At 34.7% G+C, this 21,230-nt stretch overlaps 1 protein-coding gene and 1 long non-coding RNA gene across 7 annotated transcripts in view; both read right to left on the reverse strand.

Annotated features, from left to right (window-relative positions):
• LOC105154884 (uncharacterized) overlaps window positions 1–21,230 on the reverse strand; it is a 346,927-nt gene that overhangs the window by 179,239 nt on the left and 146,458 nt on the right. The gene's annotated exons all lie outside the window — the stretch shown is intronic.
• On the reverse strand, window positions 18–20,951 carry LOC105154877 (uncharacterized). The gene is made up of 7 exons (XR_847253.2): window positions 20,479–20,951; window positions 10,512–10,784; window positions 5,710–7,275; window positions 5,230–5,380; window positions 1,408–3,951; window positions 966–1,322; window positions 18–529 (listed from the first exon to the last, which is right to left on the reverse strand). It is a non-coding gene; the product is annotated as an uncharacterized LOC105154877 (long non-coding RNA).

Raw genomic sequence — 21,230 nt, forward strand, 5'->3', positions numbered from 1 at the left:
ATAAATCAAAATTAATAATTTGACATGTAATAAATCCTAATCCTAACAATTTTCTAGCTATGTTATCTCTACATATTTCATTATTTGCTTTTTAATAAGTGTATTAGCAAAGCAATTCTTCGATCATTGGCACGTGTTACTCGAGTATTCGGTTCGAATATTTCAACCTGACCAAACGGGATTTGCCTTTTCCCATGATCAGTGTTCGATGCCGTGTCTCCGGAGCTGTTGACGTCGTCGGTGTTTGAGAGGAAACGCGTAAGTACATGATCATCGGCCCAGGTACGGCTCTGTCCCAAGCCGCCGTGTTTGCGCACGCTGTTAGCTCATTGTCATCGTTCGTCCAACTTACTTTCTCATAAGGATTTCCACTTCTCTCGTGCTGATTCTGTGTTTAACTATCCCTACCCGCCTTCCCTTGGTATCCTCATCCAGGTGGTCTCCCGAGCGCCGCCAAGGTGTCAATGTTTTGCCTAGCCATTAAGATCGTTAGCCCATCTACGTTGCGTTTGACAGCCGAAGGGCGATTCTAGAATTTTATTTCAGGAGTTGGGATAATTGCTTGGTGTAGAAAAAAAAAGAACGATATTCTTCAATTTGTAATAATACAATACTTAGCTAAAATTTTTTACTATAAATTCCTTTTTGGAAAATATTTTTAAACTGCGTATGCATATGATAATATACTATATTGCTATTTATAAATATAAATGCATGTTAAAATAATTAATCTAAAATAATATGTTAATAATAACATAAATTAATCATCAAAATGTACATTATATTTAATGCAATAATATCAATCAACACTATAATAATTGTACAATATAATAAATAATACGCTGTAATAATTGCATCAGATGATACCGACTACAAAATATATTTGTTATACTAAACGAATAAAATATTGATAGCAGTCGATGAGTCTCCTGCAATGGAATTCGAAAAGTCTGGCGCATACATACCGTCGGAGAGAGCGTCAAAGAAGAATGGTGCGCCAGTGTCTTCGCCGGTGGCGCAGGTAGGGATCGACGATCGAATCTTATAGGGTAAGATATGAATGAGACGTGAGAAGAGGCCGAAAAGATCGGTCAACGCTATGAATGGCTGGGAAAACTGCGATGTTTTTTTCATACTACGAAACATGCTTCATCTCTTCTTCGTTTCTCCTACTAGTATTCTTTGATGTTTCTCAGTTGTTCCATCAACGGCGGCGATGTGCCGACGGTGATCCTTTTGCACTTCGCTCCAAATGAGTCCTGAGAGTGGTCCGGAATCTAGCCCCCGCCATTGCCTCGGGCAAATACTTCGGCTCCTTTCAACTTGAAAAAAAAAAGTATACCAGACCTCGTTGTAATTAGGATAGTGCGCCCGCATGGACAGCTACAGGGAGTCTTCGCCACTCACCATTCATTCTTCTTCTTCACTCGCTATGTAACTCGCCTTGTCCTTCTTCGTCCTCGCCTCGTCGCCATTCTCGAATACCCTGAGGGCGTCCTCCCACTATATTCCTAGTGGCCCTCAAGACAACTTTCAATAATGTCGAGACAAAAGACTCCAAAAGTTGAGTAGTTCTCGCAGCTTACCGCGGCATTGTTAGAAACAGACACTCGACTATGCCAACAAAATGTCACTCGAGTATTTCATTCATTATTATATACAGAAATTATTTATATAGAAATTATTTCATTCATAAGAAAAAAATATAAAATCGATAATATAGTTTTCGTATATACTTTTACATTTTTGTATACAATATTCTTTTTATAAAGTAATTATACTCCATACATTATTAATTGTTTTCCTTCGATAACAGCGAAAATGTAAGGAAATTGAATTTTGTAGTCACTAATCAAAATAACCTGAGAAAAACGAGGTATATACTGTCATCCTTAACTGTTGCTGATTGAGGGGCGGTGCTGTGCTAATAGGTTCCATCCCCCGCCCTCTTAACATGGGTACTACGTTCTAAAACAGTCTAGATTTATTTCACAACTAATTTTGCCTTGTTAGCCGACAGGCTAGTACAAAGAGTCTATTCTTATTTCGTCATCAAAACGCGTGCACGTATCTCATCACAGCTAAATACATATTAATGACAACAATTGCTTAAAAACTATTCGTTTTTAAAATATACTCACATTACGTTTCGCATGTTTGTCTGTAATTTTTCTCTTACATATCTGAGCAGATAAAATTTGACATTGATAAATAATGAATATTATTTTCCTCAATCAATAAATTTGCATGTAATTGTTTCTATCCTTTTTTCGCTGAAAACAGATTTTGCTAAAATATAATTAAGTATAAGTGCGAGCACAGAATATTTAAAAAGGTGGATATTATTTCGTACAAAAATATTCATGGATGCGAGCAAGTATGTATTATTATCTATACAGAAAAGATACTTAAAAAAGTAAAGAAAAGCATCTTCTCTTGGTATTATATTACAAAATAGGAAATACATATTAGAAGCATAAAAACACAAATTATAATTCTCGTGTTAGCGATTGCAACGCGTTTTCTCTCGGTCAATGGTAAGATGGCTTCAGAGAAAAGAGGTACCGTTCATGGGAACTGTGAGACCGCTTCCTAGAAGAGTGAACACAACGCAGATATCGGTCGGAAGAAAAGAAAAAGAAGGACTGTTAAGTCGAATGAAGAGGGACGAATGACATTATGGAAATACCACTCTTTCGCAACATCGATATCGCCTTGTACACGGACGGCGTTTTTACCGCGGCAGCTCGGGGCCATCGTTTTCGGCAAGTTGTTCCGGTCGAACGAGATGCATTTTGTCGCGAGATAACGTGTGGATTCGAGCATGTGGGTGGGACAGCGATAACCGGTGAAACACACGAACACTTTTAACAGCTAATTGCCGTAGATAGGAACGATCAAGAAGTTGGCCGTGGAGTCGTGGTAAATTGTCGATCGTTCTCGCGAAATGCATGGGAACTAAAGCCATCCTAACCGGTGCATGCGTCATCAGCCATATCCGCATGGAGGAGGTTTCAATTCAGACGATGCACCAAAATTGACTGAACAAATTGACTGAACTGGTTGCTTTTAAAAGTTGTGCATTACGAGAGAATGACTTATCATGCAACATAATAATGCATTATAATAATGTTTTGTCAAATGCATATCATCCAGTCTCTTAAAAAAAGCATATAAAAATATATAATTCGCTAAAAATATAATTTTAAATAAAGTGCAATTTTAGGATACATTTTTTAAAACATAAAACATTATATAAACTTATATGTATAATAAATTTAAATTTATTAAGTTCTCATTTTTATAGGTTAACATTTTAAATATTTGTTAGATATTTATATTTAAATAGAGTAAATATGATCTTAACGTTATATTTGAATAATATTATATTAAAAGTATTATAAAACCCCTGCTCTTACTCTCAATTATTTCCATAATGTTTTTTACAAATGAAACTTTCAGCGACCATTACGCGTGGTTACACATCTTCTAGACTCTTAGGGGAAGCAGAGTCGAACTGGTAGTGGCAGCGGTGGCGAAGGATTGAAAAGGTAGCTCGAAGCGGGACGACGAGGTCGCGACATCGTGACCACGGCCAGCCACTGATTTACATATTGTCCACCGTTGAACCAGCATCGCGGTTCTTTGTTTTGGAATGCCTTGCCGAGAGCGAGAAGAGGAGCCTTCTTCCCCATCGAGCTTGTGGGATGCTCTCTTGGTCGCTTCTGCCTTGGTAATAGCGTCCAGATCCAGACTCCGGTGCTATCCGCAGAGCCACCAACGTCGATCTCGTCGAGAACTCTGAGAGAAGGCGTCGAGGTAATGCATTCTCATTTTTCGAACGGCGACACCCTTACTGCCGTTCCCTCGGATGCACACGTGCAACTATGTCGATTCTTCACTGATTAGAACGTTCTTTCCCAAGCTGGATTTGATTCTCTGCGATAACGGCTTGAAAATTATGAAAAGCACAAAATTATGGAAATGATAAATATGAATTTATAACAAGCCACATAAGCAAATAATGCAAAGATTTTATATTCTGTTAAAAAATGTTAATTTTTTATTATAACTTTTTATAATATTATAAAGACAAAAATATGTGTCTGCATCTATTTTGGCATTTTAGTATTTTTACATTGTTATCATTTTATATTTTTATATTAAATTAATTATTCGCGAAGTAGTATAGTAATCATATAAGATATAATTTGTAGACTTTTGTACATTCATCATCATGAATACGATTTATCAAAAACGGATCACAAATCTCATTTGCATAAGAATTGATTTTAAAAATATTTAATATTTCCATTCTTACCCATTATAAATTATAATTTCCGTTAGCGTCTTATTTATGTTCTTTTAAGTTTATCACATCCAATAAATTATATTTTAAAAAAGAAATATTAAATTACTTTTTCTTTAAAATATGATTTTGAACTTCTATTTATTCTTCTTTTAGAAAAAGATACAATGATACATAAAGAATGAATTATTATAACACTGAAAGAATGGCAGAATAGCACATGGAAAAAAAATTGTAAGGTTCACACTACTTAACTGTCACAATTGAAGGAAAGGTCACTGCAGAAAATAAGTTTTTTAAAAATAGTAAAGTAACACTCGAAAACTTTTCAAGGTGAAAAACAGTAAGAAAGATAACTATATATCACTTATCTAATATCTTCAAACATTTTTTTTTCTGAGTTATAAATCGATCTAATTTTTAATCTTGTCGACGGTCAACCATCAGATGTTAACATTCGTGAAATGACCGACAGGAATTCCAAAAAATCACATTACATCCGGTCGAAAGAGGGAAGCTATTTCGGACAGGTATACAGGTATACGCAGATTCGTGAGGCCTGATTGAGACTGAGTCATACATGTATTATACTTAAATCATCATATGATTATGTTAAAAACTTTGGAGTTATTGATATGAACATCAATTTCAGTTTCTTTCTTCTGTTAATAACTTTTCTTCATTTTTCTATTACATAATTAACACACAGAAAATAATGAAAAAGAGATATTGTAAAATAAATTTAAACTTGCACTCTGTATATATTTAAATTTTCTTTGACCTTAGTTTTTGGACATTCTTGATAGTTTTATCTTCCAAAAATCCGTTTCCAAACAGTACAAAATATGCATAGGTGAAAAGGAACTTCGTCGGCAGGATAAAACGAGATCACCCAAATGTGGGAAAGTGCGAGGTTTTACCATGGGGGGTCTTAAGTCCTCTTCTATCCTATCCCGTCTTGTACCTCTCTCTCATCCCTTTTTTCCAATCCTCCCACTCCTTACTTTGAGAAGCCATGTCGGAGAGATTTACGTTGTACCGATGAGTGTCCCCTTCAAGGAGTGGGAATATCTTCAAAAAAAAGAAGAATGAATAGCGAAGACGGTTAACTGTCTGTATCAGATATTCGCCGATTGTAAAGAAATAAATAGCTCTTCATTGACATATCTATTCAAAATTATCCTCTGCAGGCTTACATCGAAAAGATTTACTTAATATAATATGAAGCTCTTTGAGTTGTTTTGTACATTTTAATAAATCTGTAATACATAATTTTTAAATACAAATTTAACGTTTGTTTAGATCAAAACTATCTGTCTGATCTAAGTCAAATTTTAATTCGTCTCGTACTTGCGAAAAAGACTAGATCCGCGCGAATTGATACTTTTTTCTCAACTGACCTGAGACCTGTTCCTTGTGGAGCCGCTCTCTATTAATGCGCACATATTTGTATCCAAGCATCTCCGATTACCATGAGAGAGACCTGCTTTCGGCTCGCGATCTTGGACCACCGGCGGTACCAGCAGAAGAATTGCTTTAATTTTCCCGACACTCACGTCAAATATATTACAGTTACGGCGATAATATATTAGCGGTCTGAGTAGTAAAGTATAAAGCGGCCCAGTAGAAAAGATTAAAGTCTTTTCTTTCTTTCCATATTATCTAGATTCAAACGTGTTATGCATTCGAAATTTTGACACTAACTAAAGACCAATTATTGTCATTTTTTCTGAAAAAATTATATAATTTCGAAAATTGTAACGTTACTTCTTGTATTCAGTTTCTTATCTTTTAAATATTTTTTTATCATACAAGTCTATTTATATACCCTTTTAACGTATTAAGTTTGCAGACATAGCAATAATTAATTTAATATTTTATACTGGAAAGACATTGATACTCTAAAATTATATGTGAACATTAGTAATCAATATAAAAAATTTAAGGATTTTAAAACATAAAATATTAATTTTTAAAATTTTATTTCTCTTTTCCGTTCTCCCCTAATCTTTCTAATAAACTGTAATATAATGATTTTAATAAAAATTATTATACATGTACTAAAAATTGGCAAATTTGTTACCATTTTTAATTATATTTTATTATTTATTTTGCTTAAATGTCAATTAAAATAAAATTGTAAGTAAACTGAATCGTGCGGGGATAACTTTGATAAAAATTAAGCAGCAATGATCGATTCTATACGCGACAATAATAGATGCAACATGCAATAGTTTAGTCGATAGTAGTGTTTGGGTGGCGAGAAGATCTCGTTTCTCGTTAGTCCATAAGAGGGTCGACTATTATTGTATTGAAACCACCGAGCATTTAAAGATTAACAAGTGATGATAAATTTGAGACACCAACAATGATCAGCGATGTGTGAAGCGATCTGTCTTAAAAATTCTTTAAATCATTTCACATCAGGATTAATGTAAATAATCCAAAAACAATGCTAAACAAACTAAAGTAGATTATTTTTTTACAATAAATGTTTCATATGAGATAAAATGTACCATGTCATACGTTTAAGGTTCATGAATATTATATACATCTTGATTGTAATAATAATTATTTATATGCATATATCTATATAAACAAATTATATAACTGAAACATTATCAGAATTTCGGTTTTATTCAGTAATAGTAATATATCACATTAATTATCAAATTACAATATTCACTTGCATATGTTCACCTGTATCCTTTTTAATTGGATAGATATTTACCTCTTAGATATTTTAACTTACAACAAGCTCAATAGTGTGAAAATACACGTGCTACTTGAGTAGCGGCATCAAGTGGCGTCACGCTCCACCCTCTCGGTTTCACGCTTCTCAAACTTCGACGATCAGCGAACATAATCTGCGAGCAAATTGTGATTTCACGGTTCGTCAGTTATGGATGCTTCTCCCGAGATCTACGAGATCTACAACAGTACCCGATTTTTAACGTGCCGACAATCTGAAAAAAAAAAAACGCCGACCAGTCATTTGAGAAGCTTCAGTCCACTGGCGCCAACCACTTATAAAATTACATGGAACGAAATTAATACCCCAAAAGATTTCTTCTGTATCATCAAAATAATTCGGTATCTCAGGTTCTCATAATAGATTTATCGTTAATAAATGTTTTTACAAGTATCCTAATGCGATGATTTTTATAAGATTGAGGATCGCCAATGTATATAATAAAGTAAAAAGAAGATATTCGTATAATATGAATGGATTTACGTTTCATTTTTATATCTAACACAAATAAAATTAAAATAATCAAGATTATTAATGTAAAATAATTTTAAATATATCTGTGTAAATATTCTATCTGAAATTAAGAGATTGAAAATATCTAATCATATACTTTAAAAAATATACATTTTTATTTAATTTAAATAACATATTCACTTTTTTTCATTTTATATATTATATATTAATGACACAATGTAATAATTTATGCAGTATGCATAATACAAAATACGTTACTTATTAAACATTATGACCCTGTCACTTGAAAGAGGAAACGCAACGATTAAGCGAAGAGTTCTTATCCATACATGTTCGTCAGTTGTCGGGGTGAGAATATGGTCACTCGCGATTCCGCTAGCAAGCAGATCGTATGCTCAGGCACGTTTGGGCCACATAGACCGTGAAAAAGAAACGTGGAGGAGGCTCATACAACGTAGCAAAACGCGATGCAATTACACAGGACGTGCAAAGTCGACAACGCGCCGGTTAATTGTATGCACACCCTGGCACATTGTTCACCAAGAGGCATTCGAAACGACCGCCCATGAGACCTTGCTGGTGGTTCTTCTCTTGGGAAATCGTAAAGAGGTTCGTGAGCTTGGCGATGACGCTGGCTGTTGGCAAAGTCAAGTCGATAGGAAGTCGTATATCGCCCATTCGCGAGACCTTTCGTGGCGACCAACATTCACATCGTTTGTTCACACGATCCAAGATGAAGATCCATTCGAGCTTTACACGAAAACTAATAAGTTCAGCAATTCAAATAATGTTATAAGAAAATTTATCAATAATATGTTAAATTAATTAGCATTATTTACATTTTGTAATAATTAACTTTTTCATAAGACAAGCAAAAATAAATATCTGATAAATGGGCTCTAAAACTAACATAAGTAAGCAGTAATGCATTTATATTTCTCTTCTTTTCCTTTTACAGATTATCTTTAAAACTATGAAAAAAATAAGAGAGAAAAAAATATAAATCAGATTAGGAAACTACAGACATTCAAAAAGATCTAATATTATCAATAATATAGCCATCATTATTTAAACTATGCAATTTATAAAAGAAAATCGTAAAAATTATATTTTAGCATTTCTAGAATTCGTTTTTAACTAATGTCATATAAAAACAAGCCGCAAATATAAATTTTATATTTTTACTTCCTTAATCATCTAAAGAGATCATATTTTTTATCAGTATTAAAAGTGCAACATTTCCGAAAAATAAGGTGTTTTTTAAGGAGACCTATGTTAGTATTGGCGACTTTTCTGTAATAAATAAAGAAATCAGCAGAAAATATCAGCAGAATATCATATTAGCAGAAAGTATGATGCTATTTTTATAAAAAAGAATGTTACATATTAATAATGGCTCAGAAAAACTATTTAATAGTAGTACGTATTAATTAAAATCTTTTAGCTAAATACATACAATGGAACAAATACAAAGATATAAATAGTAAATAATTAGTAAATCTTAAACAGCGTTATTTTATTAAAGATGAAATGAATAGTATAGATTAAATATATCACTTTATTAAAATAATGTTTTCAAAGGAAAATTGTGAACGGATTATAATTTTGACGACAAATTGTTGTAAAAGTAAAATATGCGTAACAAAAAATAAGCAAAAAAAAGAAGATAGGGTGACAAATAAAGGTAGGAACCTCAACACAATTGGTAGATTACTCGAATAGGTTTCGCTGTTGGCGCTTTTGTGGCATTCAGGACCTCACGTGGAGTCGAACTCCCAAACAGATTACAAAGTAAGGAGAATCTCTGTGAAATCCGATTCCATTGTCACAGTATTATTTACCTAAGAGGTGATGTAAGGCGCCAAAGCAAAGAGTGCACCTTTTTTTCGGTTGATGAGACATTGTGTGAACCTGATTAATGATTGAATCCGCATTATTTTTATCTTTTTCGTTGGATTCTGTTATTTAATACAATAAGGTAGGAAGTTTTACTTATTGATCGACATAGATAAAAATAAATGCAACTAAAGGAAATTAAACGATGGATTGGTTACCTAACTTAGACAGATCGGCAGTATATGAAGAGTCTCTTCAAGATATATACCGGCTTCCAATTCTTCGGTTCACGACTCTGTTGGACTCTGTAAAGCCATCAAACCTGGTAAATATTTGATCTAGTGGAAAGGAAAAAGAGAGAGACGAAGGGGAGGCAGGCGCGTTGGCGGGGCCTTAAACTCACTGTGGGCACGAGACCCCCTTAATGAAATTACAGGGAGGGCACTGCCGGCCAATTAGCGTGAGAATGTCGACTGCCAGTGAGACTAGGGGGTGTCCGACAGAAGATTCTAACTCTCAGGTGAGACGAAAAAGCCATGTTTTAGAGAGAGATAGAAAGAGAAAAAAGGAACGGACATTGGAGGCTATCCTCGTCATTTAGTTGGGGCCTACCTGAGTAGCCCCAGGGACTCAGCATCGGGACCAAACACGATGAATCCGAGAGCGTCTTGTTCCTCGGTGTTGTGTGTGGCTATTGAGTTGTCGGGCCCGCGAGGGACACATACTAAAATCTCGTGAAACATGATCGGACACGGATGCACACGAGCACGCAAGAAACAGAACTAGACTTCTTTTGTGGGGGAGGAGAAGAGGGATGCAACAGCACCCTGATTGATCTCTTTCCTTTTTCATCTTCCTTTCTTCCTCGCTCTGCTTTTTATCTTGCATTCTTCTTTCTTACATAGCTTTTTTTAAGTAAGCAATTACAATATTTAACCTTCAGTTTTTAATATTTTATCCTTAGTTTGTTAATATTTTTTTTAATTAAAATCGATAATTATTTGATTACAATACAATGTTTGCATTTTTTATTAAAAAAAAAGAAAATATTAAATTGATTTTTGTAATAAAAAATTAATTAGTCGCGCTAGTTGCAAACAAACTACGAAGTGCTATTTTGATATCAATAGAGAAATATACCTGACAAAATAGTGACAATGACAGAGCGGTATGTATAAAAGCACGATAACTATGGCGGCTGTCAAAATCAGTTAATCCCCAAAGAATAGGCTGCGTTCCATCATGAACGATATCGAGCCATATAATCTCGATCCGATTTAACTTCAAAAGTCCTTCACGATCTCTCAGGGGTGGGGACGTTTAGGGCGCGACGTGAAGTTATGTCGTTTCCCTATGAAGGTAGGTGTCTTCTTTAGTTTCCCACCCCTCTTTCCATGCTCTCGACGAAACGTGCTGTTAGAAATAAACATAAAGACAGTAAACAAAATTTTTATTTTTTTATTTAGTATTATTATATTATAGTATTTCATAAAAACTATTAGGTGTTGGAATTAATTCGTAGCGTTTTTTAATGAAAGAATGTTATTTATTTCACATGAGCATTAAAAAATACATTAATGAAAGTACTTCCCATCACTTGTAAAACGCTACGAATTAATTCCAACACCTAATATTTTAACTGATACAATTAAATTTAACGTTTGACTGTTAAAGAAAGAGAGAAAAAAAGAAAAATTAATAAAAATCACAATGTTGTTAGCTTTAGAATGCGGCGACCTATAAAGCTCTCTAAGATGGCCAAGACTCCCGCAGTTTTGACCACCTTAGAAAAGGATACGAGGTTCACCACCACGGGGGTTCTACTCAAAGCTAATAGAGAAACATTCTGACATACGTTGATATTTTTTTGTTGGTAACGCCCTATGTTCACGCTCAACGATTCAATGAAAGATCACACTTCCACAACAAGGCTCGTAAACCTGATTTGTACGATATATTCTTCAGTTCACAAGTTTTTGAAACCATGTTTTCCTTTTTCCTTTATTACTTTGTAACATTCAATTTCAAAGGAAGTGCCGCCAACACGGAAATTAATGGTTTGTCAATTTTAACAAGAAATGAAAAATTGATTTTCTTGGATTATATTTTAGAGCATACGCAACAAAATAAAGAATAATTGGTAAAAATTATTTGTTTATCGGCTCACTTAATTTATGTATTATATAAACGTACAATCAATCAAGATTCTTATTATTTCAACTAAGCATAATTATATTTAGTTATTATTTTATTAATACAACATTTATAAATTTACGTATTAAGCATGACATGTGTATTTTCTGTATTTCTTATATATCTCAATTAAGAGTGATTTAACAATCGTAAAGAATTAAAAAATACGTTAACATGATTTATAGTAAACAAAAAAATTTGAAAAGCTTTACAAATTTATAATCATTATGTTCTTAACGCACTTAATGCATAAGTTCTGCATGTAAATACACGTGCCATTAACAAAGAAATTTCATGACATGTCAAACACTCAATACTTAAGTGCTTACGCAAATTCCAATTGCAAATCCGTGAAAATCAACTAATAATCAACAAATATGGCTAATATGCAAAAATTAATCGGAATTAATATAGAAAAGATGACATGTAGAAGAATTAGATACCCAACAAAAATCTTGTTGATTACGCAACAGAAGCAAAAGCAAGATATTTTTAATTAAGTAACGATAGCAAAAATCAAGTGCAATAATTATTATCACCGAAAGAGTTTACCTCGTATTACCATAATAATGATATTACGCTTACGTGGTGGTAATCAAAGGAAAGATAAAATTTCGACGTGAGAAAGCAGTGTGGCGAAAAAGTGGAGGTCAGATCGCGATCTTGTTGGGATGAATGAGAGGAATGGCGCTTGCCTACGGCTACCAGCGTCGTGTTCATTGAGCTCCTACATCGTTCTGCTCTTTGAGAGTTGTCGGAGGTAACAGAGAAAGGCGAAAGCGGCAGCAAGGTGAAGAAGAAACGAAGATGGAAGAGGGCGAAGCCGGAGAGTAGCCGACGCGGCGGTCTGGTTTTGGTCTGAGTTGTTCTGGTGTCGCGTTACCATGTGGAGGCCACAAAGGATCGCAAAGGATTCTTATCTTAGTATCGCCTAACTTGTTAACATACCTAACCTACCCGAGGAGCTCACGGAGGATTCATCCGGCACCTTGGGACAACTCAATCCCAAGTCCTCTTCTCTCCAACCTCCGCTCCTCTTATTTGCCTCTCTCTTTTCTTCTTTTTTCATCCTCTCCTCACCGTCTCCCTTGCCTCTCTTGCCGCTTCTTCCCGTTTTTAGTAGTGCCGCGTTAAGATAACGACCTTGTACGCATTTGGGTACTCATACTCCGTTTATATCGACCGACCTGAGACTAGATTGACCATTTGCTAATGCACGCCCCGCAAAAGACGAACGGAAAACGATCCCGAGACATGAATATTTATCTCTCCAGATTCGATGAGCACTTCTGCTAAAGGAAAAGGTGCCGTGCTTAAGTACCAGTCGCTGTTACGAATGACTTGAAACTCCCACAGTTGAAATCTCTTCGAATGGAAGAGATCAAGTTCTTCCCTTATTCAATTTATTTTTTTCTAGTAAATATCCGCCATACTCAGCCTATCATCGCTAATGGATTGCTAATGTCCGTCTGAATGATTACAAAAGATTAATTTCAGAAATATATTATTACTGCTGCAGCTCCATAACTTTTCAACTGTAGCAACTTAGAAATTTATAAACTTAAAGAGAAGTTTTATATATGGCAATATTATCCTATTTTAATTTTTATGTTTTTAAAGAAATTTAATACAATTTGTAAATTATACGTTATGATCTTGGATCACTACATATAAATGAAAGATTATGATATAAACTCCTCGGTCAGTTAAAAGCGCGATCAAATGTCAAACGGAGGCACCGCCGCGTTTTCTTCTGGTTACAAAGGCTTATGGGAGCGCAGAGCAAAATGCGAGGTAGAAAAGACTGATAACACGGATGATAAATAAAGCCGAGCAAGTTTACGCTCGTTAAAATGTCGCTGGTGGACAGACCGAGTAAGTCATCCTCGGTTTATGCTAATCTCACTGGCTGCTAGGTCCCGTCGTCAATAAATTTCGGAAAAATATACCCCAATTATAGAAATGAGTCATCAAGTAATTGCGTATAAAACAAACCGCCTCGTGGGAGATGCTTATGCGACGATAACTCGACGGCGGCGGCGGCTTTGCATTCGAAGCACACACCGGACACCAAATAAGAACATAGATAAGGCATACTTTCCCAAGACGCCCGACACAATCGACCAGATTTATAGTAACCGGTGAGAAATTTTAGAACTGATGGCTACCTTCGTGCACATTTATTACCGTGGAAAGATCGTTGAAATTGAAGAAACTTAAATAAACACAAATAATATAAAATTATTATGACCGATTATTATTATAATGTATTGTTGAGAATGATTAAGAATAATATGAAGATAAATTATTTATAATTTTTTTTTGAATTATCAATTTTTCAATCATTTTTTTATAAGAAAATGTATTTTTAAATTATACAATGTATGTGTAAAATTTACATATAGATACAATTGTTTGCAGCTACATAAAATGTAATTAATTTTTTATGATGTTATTCTCTAAATTACTCCTTCAATTTTTTATGACATGTTATTCTCTAAATTACTCCTTCAACTTGTTTTCTAGAAAACAGTCCTGAGAATCCGGTTGCATTTACCAGGCGCCATATATTGCACGTATTTAATTTAATTATTTTTTAATAAAATTTTTACAATCGTATCGATGTATTTAATTTAATTCAAGTTAAGTTTGTTTAATTTAATTTAAATTTAATTTTAATTTAATTTTAATTTATTATATACCTCCATTTTGTTCTTACTTATATAAAATTAAATATAGTCAAAGGCAACAAAATTTAATTTTTATATAAAATAAAATTTTATAATTTTTTTAAAATATTTTCTATTCGATACAATTGTATTTTAGTGGAAAAAAAATTTGTAACAAATAAGTGTATTTAATTTTTTTTTAATTTTCGATATATAAAATAAAGTTCATACAAGAAAGAGTCTCCACCGTGACAACTGCAGCAACTGTCAGAAGATACTTAACCGATAATGAAGATTTCTGTGTTCTTAGATCTTTCAAATTTTAAGTTGCAATTTATTTGCAATATTGTTTAAAAAATAAAAAATAAATTTAAATATAGAAGCATCATAATTCAAGTATAATGATTTTGAAAAGTCAGAAAATTAAAACAAAGTGTGTTGCCGATTCTATATAGTGTACTAACGTTTAACAAATCAACAATCAATCACCCATTTACAAAAAAAAGATAAATGTATACTGAGAGGATATATAATTGCAAAATTTACTTTTAATCAAATTTTTGTAATATCATTGTGCGAGATATATAAATTGGATTTCGTGATAACATAATAAATTGCATTGAATGCGTGTAAATGTCTCGCTGCGTCCTGTCAGGGATATTTTACATTGGTTTGTGCAGGCGGAGTTGCCCGACTTGGGCGCGATCTTCCATAGGACACGTCACACATTCGAATGGGTAATAAATAGTGCGCGATTCCCGAATCGAATGATTTAAAATTTCATAAAAGAAGATCGCGGACCAGCGTTGGGAGGTCGTACAATGTATATAACTCTTCCCCGCGACGGGGACGCGAAGCCAGTTCAAGCACCTAAATCGTGGGAAAGGTCCGCGTTACCTAGAACTTTTATGGGCGATCGTTTCCTCGTGCCGCAGAGTTGCAAGCCGATAGTTCTTGCCGACTCACTTCCACGAAAAGTGATCACTAAGTAAGTACGTATTGCGTTCATCTCGTTGCATTATCCGCCGCATTGTTGTAGACTTTACGGAAAGTATGCCCGAGATTTTTTTGTAAATTAGAATTTCTTTTACTGTTTTTTATAAATTAGAATTCCTTTCAAAGTATAAACACAAATTTTTAAAGAATTTTTACTTCATTTATGTTTTGTAATATGATTATATATATTCATTATTGATTTTCTTGTTAAAAGTATATCTCGATTTAGAAACACACTAAATATAAAATGTGATTACTTGTATTTTTTTTTATAAAACTAATATTTCATGAAAAATTTGTATACAAATATTAATTAAAATCAAAACCTTATTATATAAGTACATTTAAATATTACTTTACATATAAATCTAAAATCTAACTGTAAAATATAAGTTGAAGTGAATAAGGAAGCAAAATTTTATTTTCTTATATAAGTGTAACAAAAACAAATAAAGTAGGACAAATCCCCCGAGGAATGCATCGAAGATTAATGCAGTCTCATGAATCTGCATAATTTACATACTAATACGGATTCAATGTGCTCGGTTGCTCAACGACTGGCGTTGACGGCATGTATACAACGCGTAATATACATATATGTAGTCAAATATGCCAACGTCAAGTCATCAGTTCCATCACGTATGTTTAGCTCGGCGATTAAATGTCAGCGTTGAATCTAAGTAGCGTTAAGATAAATTGATCAATAAAATGTTTAACCATATTACTTACATATAAACTCGTTTATTTCAATTAAAATATAGGTTTATGCATTAAAGATTATGCGAAATTTTATCCTTTGCTTAAATAATACATTAATAATTTCTTCGCATCACTGTAAAGAAATCTATCAAGATTCTGTCTTAATCTCAAGATTTTTGGAGCATCAAAATTATTTTCATGCTCCAATTAAAATGCAATCGATTATAAATTCGACATATCTTCGAAATAATAAGAAACAGTATAATGGATGACTAGTCGACACTCTACCAGCCTGCAACCTTGATTCTTACGTCTCGCTGATAAGGGGATTATCGACTTCGGGGCGATCTTCTTTGTCACGGATAACGATTGAGAATATCCCCATTTTCAATCCCATTTCATGGCGCATTCGATGTTCGGTTACAGCGCGATTTTTACGGCCAATAAAAATATTAGTAGGTGATCCTTTTCTAGCCGCGATCGCTTGTCGTTTTCTGCTGCTTCGGCCAGTACTAACCCTCTCAAACGAACACAAATTCTTCCATGAGTCTTCCAGCGGTCCGCAACCAAATAGATTCCTAACTCAATGGTCTCCTGACGATATATTTCATATTTTATGATTTGTAGAATGTCCTCGTGCTTTTTTTTAATCGTTGGAACACCCGATGACCGCATCTACCTTATACAGCCACGAATCGGACTTGTACTTGACAAAGGAACGGCAAGATCAGAGAGCGTTTGTAAGTTTATACAAGCCTTTAAATAGATTCGTCATTTTGCCGATGTATCTCATGTCGTGCAAGTTTTAATTCATCTTGATCATTAATTTAATTTTAACTTGCACATATTGCTGAAACGCACGGTCTCATGCACCGCGAATGCGCGTAATTCGGAGCAAGGCGCGTAATGGAGCGTAATGGCAGCAGAAGAATAGCGAACAAAGGCAAAGCTTCCAATTACATGATGTTCCTTTAATTATGCACCATCGATGGACTGGCCACGAACAGTTCGTAGGAGGCAGCCAATGGCTTTAATTTGGGTCTCTGGAAGTTTTGCCAGAACCCACTGCCCGGGGCGCCGTACGTGGGAACATAACCCCGGACCACGGATGGATCAGTATGGGTGGCCGTCTACGCCATGCTCCGCCGTGTCCTTGGTCCTTGGACTAAGGTAGTCGTCCGGTCTTGTCTTCTTTTGCGGTTGGTCTCCCGCGGAACTGAGACTCTTCCCCGTATCGAAACGAGAGCTCGCCGGTCGAACTCGGAATTGGCCCTATAAGATGCCGCTTTCTAATCAACAACTTTTTACCGCTTAACGAATTTTACCCCAGAATCAGGTCAACGTCGTTCTTTTAGCTTCTACTAGTGACTAACACACTTGCATGAATTTCCAATCTGATTATCGTGTCCGCTCAAGTTGAAGAGAATGCAACAGGGATTGAGTTCTTCTTCTCATAGACGACGCATTACAAATTAATTAGTATATTTAACGAACGAAAGCACATGCAACAAAATTTAATGCAAGAAATGATTCAGAAATATATTGTCTTCTGTTTTTACTAACGTTGGATAACAGAATAAATTGATTTACTGCTTAAAACATAGAATAAAAATATTATATGAATGATATAAAAAATTTGTAACGTTCGCATTATTTAATTGGTATTCTACCTATTTTTTACAATTGGATCCTCGATGCAACCACATATAGACTTTATAGGAATCACAAAAAGATGCACGTTTATAAAGAAGATGATCTTAAGATTATTCGCAATACAAAGAGTAAGTGAACTTCGTAAAGAGAGATTAGGGTAAAATCAGCGAACCATTGAGTCGGGCTCGATTTCTGAGGCGTCGAAAAGTCGAATGTACGATCGTACATTTTTCAGGATAACAATGTACACGTAATGCTAATCCACTTTCATTGCATGCCACATGATACTTAAACGATGCGGCTTACTACCGAAAATGGCACGCAATGCGCCGATATTGTAACAGTTGCGGTTATTCGCGTTTACATTTTGCGACTGGCAACTTCTCGTCAGGCTTGTCGCTTGTACATTTACACCATTGAAGAAATATCCTGACGGTTGCGTCAATCGTGAGGATTTAGCGAATGGTCGTGTCGACTTTCAAAAACCGCAGGTAGATGAATTCTTCGGTGATCAAGTTAATCCGTTCGAACGTTGATGACGATGGTCTCCTCAAGTGGGTTATAAAAGTATCACTTCTTTATGTAGCATATGATTTACGGGGATTTTAACTCAACGTCTTCACAATGCATTTTTCACATTCTGTAACGACGACGCAAACATTTATCCGCAACTAACACTCATATATATTTGCAAAACAACACTTTCAGTTTGAAAAATTACGAAAAGGAACTAATAAATTTGTTATATAAAATCTAAAAAATTAAATTAAAAAGAGAATTAAAATGCAGAAAACTATAAAATATTATTACGACTAGCTTATAAAATCTCAAAAAGGCTTTTCATAACAACATTCATAAAAACACTGTTGACCAATAATTATTACTCCTTATTTCTATCAGAGTTATAACTTAAGTCTAACTTTTACGTGGTAAAAGATTTAATAAAATAGCTCTTATAATTTCGATATAAGCTATAGCTATAGCTTGATTTATATGCTACTCAATTAGCTATTCGATTAATGCCACAATATGTTTAGTTTAAGAAGTCGAAAAAGTGCACTTGATACATTCCGTTATATTACGTAAAATCTGTCCTAGATCTTAGATGAGATCTAACATATGTGAGACGTTAATAATTCTTGTCAACTAGATAAATTAATGTTTTGTACTCCTGGAGTGAGCAGAGGATAATTTTCCACCCACAACGAGTTCCTTTCCAATCCGATAATGTCAATCTGATACATTCTAATGACTTTGCTTCGGGCCCTATCATTTTTTTCAAGATCCTATTAGATTAGATAATTAACAAATACTTTGCTTGAATAAAAGATATTTTACCAAGTGTTCTTAAATAATCTACATTGTTTATCTTTGTCACGATCACTATCTCTCTCTTCAATCATTAATGTGATCGTGAAACGAAAGTTATTTATGATGATTGGCATTCTGCAGTGTAAAAGTATTTTCTACGAAGAACGTTATGTTTTTGCGGCAACTTACTCTTTCCTCGCACGATTATCCGACTAAGAATGATTTCCACCTTGCTTACAAATCGACTTCTCTTTTGCGACGTTGCTTAATGTCCATTCAGTGACAAATAGACCCAAAGAGCTAGCTCCAGATGTTCGCCTTCGGCGGCATGCTATGGCTGTTGGATAATTGTATATCGGTGGATATAGGAAAGAGTTCAAACCGCTTGGTACCGCCTTCAAATACTCGCGATTACAGTTACCTGTCTCGCGCGTACCGCCCCATGAATGCGCACATTAATGCGAACAGTCGAATATGCAAAAGTATTAAACAATTATGTAACTTAGTCATCGCCATTATATAAAACTTGCTAAATATCTTTTTACATACAAATGATCATTTGCATGCTAATTACATCTTGAATAAATTTATCCTTCTTATTAAATAATATCATGTTAAATAAATCTAAACATTACGGAAATTTACAGATATATTTAGTTATATAAAAAAAATTGAATTTTTCTCTTCTTCTGTGCAATGAGAAAATATAAATATCAAAGCTCGGGCGCCAACTTCGCGCCAACTTCTTATTCGAGAAAACGATTTCGATGGACCCACCCTTCGATGGATAAAAAGAAAAGGGGCGAGACAGTCGAGCGAGATGGATCGCGAGGCTGCAGCGAGAGCATCGTAACCGGTGTGTTTCGGCATAATTTTCGGCGTGCCTCGATCTTTATGCAGATCGGGAGCAAACATCTAGTCCGACCGGCTGATTGGTATTCCTGACGATACGCGGCTCCTCACTTTCCCCCCAGATTTATCGTGCAAAATTCGGCCCGCATTTTTATATTGATAATCACTCACGGGGGAACTCAAAAGGAACGAGAAGCACGAGGAATGTGGGATGGGTGAATGCATTCACGACAATGACGTCATTGCGACTGGTGGTAGCGTATTGTTGGATGTGGGTAGATGGAGAACGAGATTTTATTGCTTCCTCAGTACTCTTTCGCATCGCTTCTCTGTTTTAACTTGGTTATATCAGATCTGATGTAGTCGAACCTGATATAGCCGGATTAATAAAACAATATTTACATGATATATTCTTAACCTACGTGCATTTTATGTATAAATAACAAATAATGTAATCGTCGGTAGAGAGTATACCCTGATTACTATCACAAAGTATAAACTTCTGTTTGCAAGAGTAAGAGAAATAGCGTTAGAGAAATAGAAAAAGACAAGATGTGGAGACAGACAGAAAGTCTGATAGGATGAAGCACCTAGGCACGATATTAAGATGTTTAAACAGTAAACAAAGAGCGACATTGAGTATCGCTTCGTGAGCATAACCAGTTCGTCACGCTAGCACTACGTCAGGTGGCTTTTCGTGAACCGCCCACGGTGTGTCTTTCATATAAACTTACCAGGTGAAACAGGGCGAGAAGCTCTCTTCTTCACATTCCTACCTATTCTTGATGCGAGCGAATAAACTCGTTAATGCCGGACGGATTTTACCGTCTATACTTTTGCGATGCATCGACGTCATCGCGGTGAGTCGAGAGAAAGAAATCGCGATTTCCGCTGCTTGTCATCGAACTCTGCTTGATCTCTTACGAACGTGAACTTTACCGGGACTAAGCAAATAATGAGTTTGCAAGTATATCTCATCGCTTTATAAAGAAAATTCCCCGCGGTTGACGCTCACTTAGATGCAACGGATATAAGTCTCACTCGATGAATTACAAATAATAATCACACAGTACTTGACACTCGCTGATAAGAAATGTTGATAAGATCGATGAACAGATTCGATGAGTTATGATCATGTTTATGAGTATTTTGAAATGTTTTGATGGTATCAGTTGTATAATAATTATGCACTATATGTATGTATATTTTACGAAATAGCACAGATAACATATAAACAATTTTTTAGTAAATTTTCGTTGACGAAAGAAAGAGGAGAGAGAGAGAGAGAGAGAGAGAGAGAGAGAGAGAGAGAGAGAGAGAATTTGATATTATCTGTCATTTCTTAAGAGTTTAAAAATTAAAATTTATATCAAAAATAGTTGAAATAATTTAAAAATAAGCTATAAAAATATATAAAATATTACATTCTGATAGTGTAATAAAACAATATAAAGATGTTACAAATAAGGCTGATTATAACCTAACA

Source organism: Acromyrmex echinatior, chromosome 1 (assembly GCF_024713525.1).
Source record: "Acromyrmex echinatior isolate Ae372 chromosome 1, ASM2471352v2, whole genome shotgun sequence".
Lineage (NCBI taxonomy): Eukaryota > Metazoa > Arthropoda > Insecta > Hymenoptera > Formicidae > Acromyrmex > Acromyrmex echinatior.